Genomic DNA, 15,188 nt, shown 5'->3' with positions numbered 1-15,188 from the left:
CCTTTATAAACTCTGCTTGTTATGTAAGGGATACCCACTGAGAACGTGGCTTATGTCACCATTTCGGAGGACTACCAATGAAGCACAGGAGTGATACAACCGTACACATGTAGCAACATATCAAGTGGTGGAGAAGACAACTGGACTTTTAAAGTCACATTTTTGATGTCTGGACAGGTCAGGTGGCACGTTACAGTACGCACCTGTGATAGTCACAAAGATTGTTGTAGTATGTTGTGCATTGCACATCTTTGCCCTCCAGGAAGAACTGAATCTTCACCCTGAAAATGATTGCAGCCAGAAATGAAGGAGCTGGACGACGCAATGTGGAGCCTAATGCAGACATCCTTCTGCAGCACGTGAGGAGGCCCAGGCTCCAGCTGCTGCCAGGGAAGCTTGAGATCACCTGGTTGCTTCTGCTTTTGGATATTGAGCTTTGAAATTCACAATGTGTCCCTCCCTCCCTTCCTCCTTCCCTCTGTTCCAAAGTAAGACAAGAAAACTGTCATGGTAAAGTTTAAAAAAAGTTTCATTTTATTTGTGAAAATGTAAAAATGTTGAGGTAGTTATTCAAATGTCACAGTGCAGCTGCTTAAGTTAAAGTTTACTGTGTTGTCAAAAATTTAAGGTTTTGTATCTCTTACATTATTTTTGTGAATATATGTTTTTCATAAAACTTTACTGACTGCTGCAAATGCATTTTAAAAAGCACATGGAGAGCGAGGGGAGTTCATTTTAAAACGAGTGCAGAGAGCAAATGGAGTTAATTTTTTAAAAAGTGCAGAGAGCGAGGCGAGTTCATTTTAAAAAGAACCCAAGGAGCGAGTGGACTTCATTTTAAAAAGAGTGCGGAGAGCAGCCAATTGATGAGTAGGAATGGAGAATATTTCTAGTCTTTAAAGTAAAATTAAAGGTGGTTAGTTTTGTGTTTAGTTCTCTAGTCTTTACTTTTTCTTTCTTAAAGATAACGTGTTAAGTATAAGATTGATACTGGTGTAAAAATTAATTACAATAAATTGTAAAGGGTGGGGAATTCTTCAAGTGTGAAGAACAGGGATACTAGAGTAATTAATTAAGAAATTAAATAAAATACAATAGTGATGGCAGGATGGTTGATGTTTGTAGGTCAAGGAACTTCAGATCTGAGTTGAGGAGCTGGAGTCCGAGCTGCAGATATTGCGCCACATCAGAGAGAGGAAATGTTACCTGGACACTTTGCTCCAGGAGGCGGTCACACCCCTCAAACTTGGACTGTGATCAGGGACAGGAGGGTGTGGCTGCATGTGAAGCAGGTATGGGGACCCCGGGGGTAGGGTTTGAGGAGCCTCAGTCCCTGCAAATGTCCAACGGTTATGAAGTTCTTGCAAGCCATGTGGACGAGAATGAGGACTGCAGGGAGGGTGAGCGAACTGACCATGGCACTGTGGTACAGGGAGCCATTCAAGTGGGGGGAGGAAATAGGAATGTAGCAGTCGTAGGGTATGGTATAATTAGGAGGATAGATATTGTTCTCTGCAGCCATGAATAAGAGTCCCAAAGGCTGTGTTGCCTGCCCGGTGAGAGGGTTAAGGACATATCCTCAGGGCTGGAGAGGAACTTGGAGTGGGAGGGGAGGGATCCAGTTGTCATCATCCAAGATGGTACCAACAACATTGATAGGACCAGAAAGAAGGTGCTGCTGAAAGAATTTGAACAGTTAGAAGCTAAATTAAAAAGCAGAACCTCCAAGGTAATAATCTCCAGTCCAGGCAAACATCATCGTAAATCTCCTCTGTACCATCCCTAGTACAATCACATATTTACTGTAGTGCAGTGACCAGAACAGTGTGCTATATTCCAGCTGTGGCCCGACTAGTTTTTTATACATTTCCAGCTCTTAAAATCTATGCCTTAGTCTAATAAAGGCAAGTATCCCATGTGACTTCTTGGCCACTTTACGTACCTGTGCAGTCATCTTCTGGGATTTGTGGACATCCTACATGCCAAGGTCCCTCTGTTCCTTTATACTTCTCAGTATCCTAACATTTATTGCTTTGTTTACCTTCCCCAAATGCATGACCTCACACTTCTATGGATTGAACTCCATTGTCTAGTGTTCCGTCCATCTGACTAGTTATAGAAACATAGAAAATAGGAGCAGGAGTTGATCATTCAGCCCTTCAAGTCTGTTCCACCATTTATTATGATCATGGCTGATCAACCAACTCAATAGCCTGCTCCTGCTTTCTTCCCATATCCTTTGATCTCTTTCACCCCAAGAGCTATATCTAACTTCTTCTTGAAAACATACAATGTTTTGGCCTCACTACTTTCTGTGGTAATGAATTCCACAGGCTCACCACTCTTGGATGAAGAAATTTCTCCTCATCTCAGTCCTAAATGCTCTATCCCGTATCCTCAGACTGTGATCTCTGGTTCTGGACTCCTCCACCATTGGGAACATCCTTCCTGCATCTACCCTGTCTAGTCCTGTTAGAATTGTGTAGGTTTCTATGAGATCCCCCCTCTTTCTTCTGAACTCGTGAATATAATCCTAACTGACTCAATCTCTCCTCATATGTCAGTCCCGCCATCCCAGGATTCAGTCTGGTAAACCTTTGCTGCACTCCCTCTATAGCAAGAACATCCTTCCTCAGATAAGGAAACCAAACTGCATCCAATATTCCAAGTGTGGTCTCACCAAGCCCCTGTATAATTGCAGCAAGACATCCCTGCTCCTGTACTCGAATCCTCTCGCTATGAAGGCCAACATACCATTTGCCTTCTTTACTGCCTGCTGCACCTGCATGCTTACCTTCAACAACTGGTGTATGAGGACACCCAGGTCTCGTTGCATGTTCCCCTCTCTCAATTTCTAGCCATTCAGATAATAATCTGCCTTTCTGTTTTTGCTACCAAAGTGGATAACCTCATATTCATCCACATTATACTTCATCTGCCATGCATTTGCCCACACACACAGCTTGTCCAAATCACACTGAAGCATCTCTGCACCCTCCTCACAGCTCTCCCTCCCACCCAGCTTTTTGTCATCTGTAAATTTGGAGATATTACATTTAGTTCCCTCATCTAAATCATTAATATATATTGTGAATAGCTGGGCCCATTGATATCTTCCTGCAGTTTACACTTTCTTTTTTACTTTCAACCACACAGCCAATTTTTATATCATCTACAAACTCTTTAACCACACCCACTATATTCAAGTCCAAATCATTGATACATGCAACAAAGTGCAAGGAAGCTAGTACTGAGTCATGTGGAACCTCACTGGGAGCCCATTAGAAACAGCTTTCCAATCAAAATAACACCCACCTGCAATTACCCTATGCTTCCTGCCTCTGAGGCAATTTTTGTTCAACATGCCACTTTGCCTTGGCTCCCATGGGTTGCTGCTTTCATGACCAATCTGCCATGTGGAATCTTCTCAAAAGTCTTACTAAAATCTATATAGACTACATCAAAGGTACTAGCCTTTGTACTATATCACTCCAACACCCATGACTTGTTCAGCAAGGAGGTTAAGGACTTGGATGGAATTTAGAGGACAAAACTTACCACTAAAGCCAACTGCCACCTTTTGTTGTTCACTTACTTAACCTGTATTACTTTGCAGATTCTTTATTTCCTCCTCACAATTTACACTCCCGCCTAGCTTTGTGTCATTAACAAACTTAGATATATTACTCTCAGTCTGTTCATTTAAGTAATTAACATAGATTGTAAAAATCTGAGGCCCCAGCATTGATCCTTGTGGCACTCTACTAGTCACAGCCTGCCAACTTGAAAATATCCATTTAACCAGAATCTCTGCTTCCTGTCCATTAACTAATCCTCTAACACATGCTGTATTGAATGCCTTTTGGAAGTCCACATACACCACATCAACAGCATTACTCTCATCAACCTTCTTTGTTAGCTCTTCAAAAAACTCCAACAAGTTAGTTAAACACGATTTCCCCCTTATAAATCCATGATGGCTCTTCTTAATCAACCCACATTTTTCCATGTGACTACTAATTCTATCCCGAAGAATTGTTTCTAAAAGCTTTCCCACCACTGAGGTTACTCTGACTGCTCTATAATTGATGGCTTATCCTTACAACCTTTTTTAAACAAGGGTGTAATTTTTTGCAATTTTCCAGTCCTCTGGCACCACCCCTGAGTCTAGGGAAGACTGAAAGATTATGGCCAGTGCCCCTGCAATTTCTACTTTCACTTCCTTCAATATCGTTGAATGCATCTCATCTGGTCCTGGTGCCTTATCAACTTTAAGTACCGACAGCTTATCCAGCACTTCCTCCTTATCAATTTTGAACATTTCTTGTGACAGAGTTTCTTCCTCTGTCACTGTGGCCTCGGTAACATCTGCTTCCTTGATAAAAACAGATGCAAAGTATTCATTTAACACCTCAGCCATGCTCCCTGCCTCCCTGTGTAAATCCCCTGTTTGGTCCCTAATCGATCCTACTCCACCTTTTACAACCCTTTTACTATTTGTGTGCTGATAGAAGACTTTGGGATTCCCCTTTATGTTGGCTGCCAGTCTTTTCTCATACTCCCTCTTTGCTTCGCTTATTTGCTTTTTCACCTCTTCTCTGAACCTTCTGTATTCCATTTCTCAATTGTATTTTCTACCTGACACCTGTCATAAGCACACCTTTTTTTCTTTATCTTAATTTCTATCTCCTTCTTCATCTATGGAGCTCTGGACTTGTTTGCTCTACCTTTCCCTTTTGAGGGAATATATCTTGACTGTGCCCGAACCGAACCATTTCTTCTTTGAAGGTAGCCCATTGTTCAGCTGCAGATTTCCCACCAACCTTTGGTTCCAGTCTATCTGGCCCAGCTCCGTTCATGCCCCATTGAAGTTAGCTCTCCCCCAGTTAATTATTCTTACTCTGTATTGCACATTGTCCTTTTCTACCATCATCCTAAACCTTACGATACAATGCTCATTGTCTCCTAAATGTTCCCCCATTGACATTTGATCTGCATGGCCCACCCTAGTTCCAGAACCAGACCCAACAGTGCACAAGTGAACAACAACACATATTCACCACAATCACCAAGTGAATGCACTGGGGAAGCACTTATTTATGCAGAGAATAACTGTTATCTACTTTAATTTTTACAATCCAGCCAGAAACAGCAAGCAACTTCAGGAGTTGTGAACAGATGTGCTATGAGGGGCACAATTTGGCTTAAAATCTCAAATGTATCCATATTGTTGAGACTTTTCTTATTTGAATGCTAATTCAAAGAAGAAAAGCTGTTGACTAATAACTGGTGTGTTACGAGGAAACCTTGCAGGCAACTTCCTTGACAAATTTTATTAATTTTTTAAACATGTAAACAAATTAACAATAGTGACATCGCATCGTTTTGTCTTAAATTGGAAGAAAAAGCATATAATTCTGCAAAGATGTGGCAGGTCAGAAGATTGGACAGAATATAAAGAACAGCAAAGAATGACTAAAAGATTAATGAGAAGGGAAAAATTAGTGTACGAGAGAAAGTTAGCTGGAAATATAAAAACAGGTAGTAAGTGTTTCTATATGTATTTAAAGAGGAAAAGAGTAAGTGAAGTGAGCATTGGTCCTCTAGGGAGTGAGAATGGGAAATTAATAATGGAAAAGAGAAAAATGATGGATGAATTGAGTAGATATTTTGCATCTTCTACAGTGTAGAGGATACAAATAACATCCCAGAAATAATTGTGGGACTGGAGGTGAAAGAGAGGGAGGAACATAAAACACATTCTAATCACCAGGGAAAGGCTACTGAGAAAATTATTAGAACTAAAGGCTGACAAATCCCCAGGTCCTGATGGACTTCAACCTAGGGTCTTAAAAGAAATGGCAGCTGAGATAGTAGATGCATTGGTTTTAATTTTCCAAAATTCCCTAGATTCTGAAAAGGTCCCATCAGATTGGAAAATAGCAATTGTGATTCCTCTATTTAAGAAAGGAGGGAGACAGAAAGCAGGAAACTACAGACCAGTTAGTTTAACACCTGTCATAGGGAAAATACTGAAATCTATTACTAAGGAGATTATAGCAGGACATTTAGAACATCTAAATGCATTGTCACAAAAATATAATAATTCTTATAATATTATTGTGATTTATTGTAAAAGTAGGTGAATGGAGGGGTTTGGATAATTTGTGTGTGTGTGTGTGTGTTTATGTGCGCGTGTGGGATTTAATTGAATTGGGGACAGCTGGTGTGGAGGCTTTGACTCATCAAAAGAAGCTAGGCTTGAAATGCTAAATATGTAAACATGGCTGAAGTTTTAGAATGTGAGGGAGGAGAATTTGCAATTTTAGATAAATCAGGGTAGTTTAAATTTCAAAGAGATGGTAGAATGTTACACCTAGTTAGGGAAGCTAGGCCAAGCAGTGTGTTTATTTTTCCCAAAGGTTACTGATAGTATCAGCACCATAAAAAGATTTCTATTATGATAAAGGTAAAGTTCCAAAGACATATGGGAAAATGGAATTTGCATTAAAAGGGGGAAACATATATAAAGGGAAATGAAGCTATGTGTCAGGGAATGCATTGTAAGATCTACCAGATGTGTGAAAAGCCTCCGGTGTTTGTGTATTAAGCTGCTATCTACAGAAACCAAAGCTAGGAAAGCCACTTTGAATTCTACTGTCCAGGGTATTGTGTTAACTGGCTGGAATCTATTTAAAAATTTTTTGTTTGTTTACTGTTGTCTCAACCAGGGTGTAATGGGAATCCAGATTAATTAGAAGTTTTAGGAGTTATTATAGTAATAATTTATAGACTTAGGTACTTAAAATCTTTTCTTTTGTTAATAAATGTTTAATTTAGTTTTGCAAAAAATCTTGAGAGTCTTGGTGGATTTATTACTACTGAATTCAGGACATGCATCTTGAAATAAAATATAAATTGTGACCGTGTGATCAAGTTTCCCTTGAGGATTTGATCCGCCTGGCATCTGCCACATCATAACAGCATCCAGGTGGAGTCAACATGATTTTCTGAAAGGGAAATCATATTTGACTAATTTATAGGAATTCTTTAAGGAAGTAACAAGCAAATGCAGATAAATGCAATAAAAGCAAAATACTGCAGATGCTGGAAATTTGAAATAAAAGCAGAAATTGCTGGGGAAACACAGCAGACCTGGCAGCATCAGTGGGGGGAGAAACAGAGTTAACATGTCGAGTCAGTATGACTCCTCCTCAGAGCAGGATAAATGGGAACCTATAGATGTGCTGTATCTAGATTTCCAGGAGGCCACATCAAAGGTTACTACACAAAATAAGTGTTCATGGTGTAGGGGGTAACATATTAGCATGGACAGAGGATTGGTTAGCTAACAGGAAACAGAGAGTACTGATAAATGGATCATTTTCAGGTTGGAAAAGTTGGACAGATGGAGTGCAACAGGAATCAGCGCTGAGGCTTCAATTATTTACAATTTATATCAACGATTTGGATGAAGGGACTGAATGTATGGTTGCTAATTTTGCTGATGATAGAAAAATAGGTTGGAAAGTAAGTTCTGAAGAGGACATATGGTGTCTGCAAAGGGATATAGATAGGTCAAGTGAGTGGGTAAAAATTTGGCAGATGGAATATAATGTGGGGAAATGTGAACTTGTTCACTTTGGCAGGAAGAATAGAGAAGTAGCATATTATTTAAATGAAGAGAGATTGCAGAACTCTGAGGTGTGTGTCCTGGTACATGAATCAGGAAAAGTTAGTATGCAGGTGCTGGGCATCAACTATTTACAATTTATATCAATGACTTGGATGAAGGGACTGAATGTATGGTTGTGAATTTGGCAATATTCTGGCAATAGCACTGAAGCCTTGTGCTCCAGAACCTGCCACACCCCTAGCCAAGCTATTCCAGTACAGCTACAACACTGGCATCTACCTGGTAATATGGAAAATTGCCCAGGTATGTGAAAAGTGGGACAAATCTAACCTGGCCAATTACTGCCCCATCAATCTACTCTCGATCATCAGTGAAGTGAGGGAAGGAGTCATCATCAGTGCTATCGAGCAGCACTTGCTTAGCAATAACTGCTCACTGATGCTCAGCTTGGGTTCTGCCAGGGTCACTCAACTTCTGACCTCACTACAGCCTTGGTTCAAACATGGACAAAAGAGCTGAATTCCAGAAATGAGGTGAGAGTGACTTCCCTTGACACCAAGGCATCATTTGATCGACTATGGCACCAAGGAGCCCTAGCAAAACTGGAGTCAATGGGAATGAGGGGGGAAACTCTCCGCTGGTTGGACTCATACCTAACACAAAGGAAGATGGTTGTGGTTGTTGGAAGTCAGTCATCTCATTTCCAGGACATCACTGCAGGAGTTCCTCAGGGTAATGTCCTCGGCTCAACCATTTCAGCTGCTTCATCAATGACCTTCCTTCTATCATAAGTTCAGAGCTGGGGATGTTCGCTGATGATTGCACTATGTTCAGTACCATTCACAACTCCTCAGATACTGAAGCAGTCCATGTCCAAATGCAGCAAGGCCTAGACAATATCTAGGCTTGGGCTGACAAGTGGCAAGTAACATTCATGCCACACAAGTGCCAGGCAATGACCATCTCCAACAAGAGAGAATCTAACTATCACCCCATGACATCCAATGGCATTACCATCACTGAATCCCCCACCATCAACATCCTGGGTTACCGTTGATCAAAAACTGAACTGGACAAGGCATATAAATACTGTGATTATAAGAGCTGGTCAGAGGCTAGGAATCCTGCAATGAGTAACTCACACCCTGACTCCCCAGAGCTTGTCCACTATCTTCAAGGCACAAGCCAGGACTGTGATGGAATACTCCCCACTTGCCTGGATGAGTGCAACTCCCACAACACTCAAGAAGCTTGACACCATCCAGGCCAAAGTTTGATTGGCACCCTATTTACAAATATTCACTCCCTCCACCATTCATGCTCAATGTCAGCAGTGTGTACCATCTACAAGATGCACTGCAGGAACTAACCAAAGCTCCTTAGACAGCATCTTGCAAACCTGTGTCTGTTACCATCTGGAAAGGCAAGGGCAGTAGGTGCGTGGGAACACCACCACCTGGAAGTTCCCCTCCAAGCCACTCACCATCCTGACTTGGAAATATATCACTGTTCCTTCACTGTCGCTGGATCAAAATCCTGGAACTTCCTCCCTAACAGCACTGTGGTTGTATCTACACCACATGCACTGCAAAGGTACAAGAAGGCAGCTCACCATCACCTTCACAAGGGCAATAAATGCTAGCTAAACAGTGATGCTCACATCCTATGAATGAAAAAAAAGTAGAGCAAGTGAATGGAATGTTGTCGTTTATTGCAAGGAGAATGGAATATAAAAGTAGGGATGTTTTGCTACAGTTGTACCGGCTGTTAGTGAGACCACATCTGGAATACTGTGTACAGTTTTGGTCTCCTTATTTAAGAAAGGACATAGATGCATTAGAAGCAGTTCAGAGAAAGCTCACTTGACTGGAGTTACCTTTTGAGGAAATGTTGGCTAGAGTGGGCCTGCATCCATTTGAGTTTAGAAGAATGAGAGGTGATCTTATTGAAACATCTAAGATTCTGAGGGGACTTGCCAGGGTGGATGCTGAAAGGATGTTTCCCTTCTGGGAGAGACTAGAACTAGGGGACACAGTTTAAAAATAAGACAGCGATAAGGAGATATTTTTCCTCTCAGAGGGTCATGAGTCTTCGGAACTCTCTTTCCCAGAGAGTGGTCGAGGTAGGGGCATTGAATATTTTTAAGGCAGAGGTACATAGATTCCTGATTAACAAGGGAGTTCATGGTTATCGAGGATAGGCGGAAGGTTGACTTGGGGCCACGATCAGATCAGCCATGATCTTATCGAATGGCACAGCAGGCCGAGTGGCCTACTCCTGCTCCTAATTCGTATGTTTGTATCACTTATATGAAAATATGTTTGCACTTACATAGTTGTCACAATACCAACTGTGTTTGAACAGTTTCTATGTGTTAATCCAAATGGATTATAATCGTAAAAAGCAAAATACAACAAATGCTTGGGAATCTAAAATGTAAAACACAGAAAATATTAGATATACTCAGCATGTCAGGCAGCATGGAGTGAGAAAAAAAAAGAGACATAGCGTTAGTGGACCAGAATTTTCTGGAGTGGGGCATCTCACAATGCATGCCGTTAAATCTTTTTCCAGCACCCTTCAGTTCAGAACTTTTGCATTCTAACTTACTGGAAATGTGGGTGAATAGCCACAAAGGCAGTGGGGCAACTGTCCACTTCTCTAACTCAAGAGATTTAACTGGCCATCTCCTGAACTAACAAGAAAGTGAAATAAAGAGCAGGAAATAAAGATTGGATGAAGAGAGAGAGGAAGAAAGAGACAGAGGGGATCAATGAGTCCAATGAGAGTGGAGGGGGTGAAAATTAATTAATATTGGTAAAGAAAAAGTACTGGAGAAATTAGAGACCAAAAGATGACAAATGCCTGGATCTGATGGCCTACATCCTTGAGTTTTAAAAGAGGTGGCTGCAGAGATAGTAGATGCATTGTCTGTGATCTTCCAGAATTTTTTAGATTCTAAAACAATCATTATGGATTGGAAAGTAGAAAATGTAACCATGCCGTTCAATAAAAGAGGGAGAAAGAAGAGGGAGCCACTTGGAAAATCGTAATATGATTAGACAAAAGTCAGTATGATTTTATGAAAGGGAAATCATGTTCGACAAGGCTATGAGAGATTTTTGTTGATGTAACTATCAGAATAGATGGGGGAAACAGTGGATTTAGTCTAGTTGGGTTTTCAAAAAGCATTTGATAAGGTACCACATATGGGGTTATTGCACAGGGTTAAGGCTCATGGGACTGGGGATAATATATTAGCATGGATTGAGGATTGGTTAAAGGACAGAAAAACAACGGGAGGAATAAACAAGTCATTTTCAGGATGGCAGGTGTACCAAAGGAGTACCATAAGGATCAGCGCTGGGGCCTCAGCAACTTACAACCTATATGAATGATTTAGATGACAGATCTGAATGTATGACCCAAATTTGCTGATGATATAAAGCTTGATGGGAATGTAAATTGTGAGAAGAGTGCAAAGAAGCTTCAATGATTAGACAAGAAGGTGACAGATGAAGTATAATGTGGGAAACTGATAAATTGTCCACTTTGGTAGGAAGAATGGAAAAACAGAATATTTTTTAAAAGATTAGTAAATGTTGGTATTCAGAAGAATTTGGGTGTCTTTGTTAACGTGCAGGAACAGCAAGTAATTGGAAGGGAAAATAGTATGCTAGTCTTCATTACATTTTGAAATGTTTCTTTAAATGTTTCCCCCTATTTATTTATCACCACATCCTTTAGTCTTTGATCACATTACCTAAGGATATACTTGCCTTAGAGAGGGTACAACAAAGATTCACCAGATTGATTCCTGAGAAGAGGACTGCCCTATTAGGAGGGAGAATAGAATAGGCCTATCTCTGGATTTTAGAAGAAGTATCAAGGAAGAGTTTTGGAGAATTAGTTAAGTTATATGTAACTGATAGTGTAGCTCAGAATTGTACCATTGAAATGTGATCAATCAGACTCACGGTGGGCAGCTGTTGCTTTCATGAAAGGGATGAATCTCCCAATTACTGCTGTATGTTTAATGAAGGACCTGCAGAAACTCTGTGGAAACGGTGTGACTGGCATTCCTGGGATTTTTCCAGATTGCCCAGTGAAGTTTACAGGGGAAGAGGAGATCTTGGAAATCAGCCCCAAAGTGTTTTATTAGATGAATACAGCTCCCCTTGACTGGAGTAAAATACAATTGACAGCACATAAACAGGCCATTTGGTTAATACCTCCCAGTTCAGGTGTTGTCCTCTCTCCAGAGCTTCTATATCCTTTTTGTAATATGGAAACCAGAACTGCGCACTGTGAACTGGAAACAGATGATAGGAGAGGTGAGAGTAAGTAGTCTTTGGGATGAAGAGGATATGGGGTCAAAAGATTAATGGGCGCAGGTAGGATGCCGAGGCTGTGAACAATCTGGTTCAGCCTGACACAGTCATAAAGGAGGGTGTTGGAATTGGTGGCTAGGAAACAGAGTTTATAGTGGGGGTTGAAGATAATGGTTTTGATCAGATAGGTAAGAGTGAAACCAAGGGCAGGCCAACTCAGGTGCACAACGGAACAGAGGTGTGGTGAATCATGTTAAACACTGGAGGGAGGAGGAGGGGCACAAAGCCAGATAATGATCCACAACCATCACCACAGAAGATGTCATTTCTGACTTCGGTTGGGGCCATTTCAGTGCTGTGGTAGCTGTGGAAATCTGATTGGAGGAATACAAACAGGGAATTGCTGGAAAGAAGGTAATGGATTTGGGACGTGTTTACTATTTACAATGGGTTAAACAAAACAATTTAAAAACATGATGAGTAGATTTTGACACTTTTAGGGCCACTTCATCTATCATACTTGCTCCTTCAGCTGGGGTCACTAGATATGCCAATTCTGTATTTGGTCAACAGATGGCAGTCAACCTTCCACAGGGCTGCATTGATCAACTAATATGGCCCTCTTGTGGTTGGTCCAAGGATGAATGAAACTTATCTCATAAACGAAAGTACAGGTACAGTAAGTTCAACTATGAATCAATAAAGGGATTCAGATATCATTCCATGTCACTGAAGCCACGGGGCTGGAAAATTAATTAGCTACAGTGAAATCAGTGGCCAGCTGGTGAGGGATGTCAGGTAATGGGAGGGTCGTCAACCATCAAAATATTGAGATTGAACAACAACCTTGTTTCTTTTCCAGGAAGCTCTGTCATCTGCATTCAACCTGCAATGTGATGGAGAGGGCATGGTTTCCGGATTGGTCAATGGGTGAGGTAAGTTGGCATTCCCCAACTCAATCCTCTTCCTGCCAAGTCAGCAAAATTGGGTGTACCACCCTTTCCCTTCCTGTCCTCCCAACATCCAATCAGCCAAATCTGACTCCAACCACAGATGTTTACTGCAGACATTCTGCTATTCACCTGTGCCCTTGCTAATTCTTCACTAGAACAATCTAAAATTAGTCCTACTATCCCTGCTCTCCCCTTAACTCTGGTATGTTCTTCTGCTTCACATGTTGATTTATTTATCTTAACATATTCAATGAATGCTGCCTCAACGATTCATGTGATAAAGGATCGCACCTTTCTGCAGGAAAAAAAAAGTTGTGACATTTCAAAACTGCAATCTCATGACTGGTGTTAGTCAAGTTTATTTTCAGGTGCCTATTAACATTGCAGTCATTATGCAGGCCACAATGACTACCAAAATGCACAAAACAAGATCCCACAAACAGCAAAGATATACTTTACCAGATAATATGTTTTAGTGATGTTGGTAGAGGTCCTGACACCATGGAGAACATCACTGCTTGTCTTCAAACATCATGTGAAATCTTTTATGACCACCTGAGGGAGGAGACAAAATCTCAGTTTGTCTCATCCGAAAGATGACATCTTTGGATGTTTAGTGCACCCTAAGCACTGCCCTTCTGACAGTACAGCACTCCCTCAGTACTGTCCCTTGGACAGTGCAGCACTCCCTCAGTACTGCCCCTCGGAAAGCGCAGCATTCCCTCAGTACTGACCTCCGACAGAGCTGCACTTTCTCAGTACTGAACCTCTGACAGTACAGCACTCCCTCAGTACTGCCCCTCTGACAGTGTGGCACTCCCTCAGTACTGACCCTCCAACAGTGCAGCTCACCCTCAGTACTGACCCTCCAACAGTGCAGCTCACCCTCAGTACTGACCCTCCAACAGTGCAGCTCACCCTCAGTACTGACCCTCCAACAGTGCAGCTCACCCTCAGTACTGACCTTCGACAACGTAGCATTTCCTCAGTATTGACCCCCCGACAGTGTGATGCTCTCTGACTATTGACCCTCCAACAGGGCAGCACTCTCAGTAATGACCCTCTGACAGTGCGGCGCTTCCTCAGTACTGACCCTGTGACAGTGCGGTCCCCCCTCAGTACTGATCCTCCAGAAGTGCAGCACTCCCTCAGTACTGACCCTCCAACAGTGCAGCTCACCCTCAGTACTGACCTTCGACAACGTAGCATTTCCTCAGTATTGACCCCCCGACAGTGCGATGCTCCCTGACTATTGACCCTCCAACAGAGCAGCATTCTCTCAGTAATGACCCTCTGACAGTGCGGCGCTCCCTCAGCACTGACCCTGTGACAGTGCGGTCCCCCCTCAGTACTGACCCTCCAGAAGTGCGGCACTCCCTCAGTACTGACCCTCCAACAGTGCGGCACTCCCTCAGTACTGACCCTCCAACAGTGCAACTCTATCTCAGTACTGGCCCTCCGCCAATGTAACACTCCCTCAGTACAGACCCTCCGACAATGCAGCACTCCCTGAGTACTGACACCCCGATAGTGCAGCGCTCCCTCAAAACTGACCCTCCAACAGTGCGGTGCTCCCCAAGTCCTGACCCTCTGACAGTGTGGCACTCCCTGACTATTGACCATCCAATAGTGCAGCAGTCCCTCAGTGATGACCCTCCAACAATGTAGCACTCCTCCAGTACTGACCCACCGACAATGTAGCGCTCCCTCAGTGCTGCCCCTCCGACAGTGCAGCTCTCCCCCAGTACTGAGCTCTGACAATGTAGCGCTCCCTGACTATTGACCCTCCAACAATGCAGCACTCTCTCTCTCTGCAATGAACCTCTGACAACGTAGGTCTCCCTCAATACTGACCCTATGACAGTGCAGCCCTCCCTCAGTATGGACACTCCGACAGGGCAGCACTCCAACAGTGTGGCGCTCCCTCAGTACTGAACGGGGAAGTGTTAGTCTGGATCATGGTCCCTCGAGGGGGTCTTGAACCCAGAATAGCGAGTGTTACCCACTGAGCAAGGTTAATACCAGAAATTGGGACAGAGTTTATGTGGGATTCACAGGAAGCGACAGGGTCGGCTCTGCCCCAACCACCCCACCCCCTCCAGCCAGGAACTAGCCCGCAATCATTGAGCTCAGTTCACCAAACCCCTTAGTTTATTCGTTAAATTGACTTTAAGCTAATACAATTATGACAATGGCGATATTTTAAAAGGTTGACCGTACATCCCCATGTTGCTTGGCTGGCGCCCGCTGGCTTCTTGAAACTGCGGA

This window comes from Carcharodon carcharias, chromosome 32 (genome assembly GCF_017639515.1).
Source record: "Carcharodon carcharias isolate sCarCar2 chromosome 32, sCarCar2.pri, whole genome shotgun sequence".
Lineage (NCBI taxonomy): Eukaryota > Metazoa > Chordata > Chondrichthyes > Lamniformes > Lamnidae > Carcharodon > Carcharodon carcharias.
Note: the sequence above shows the minus strand (reverse complement) of the source record.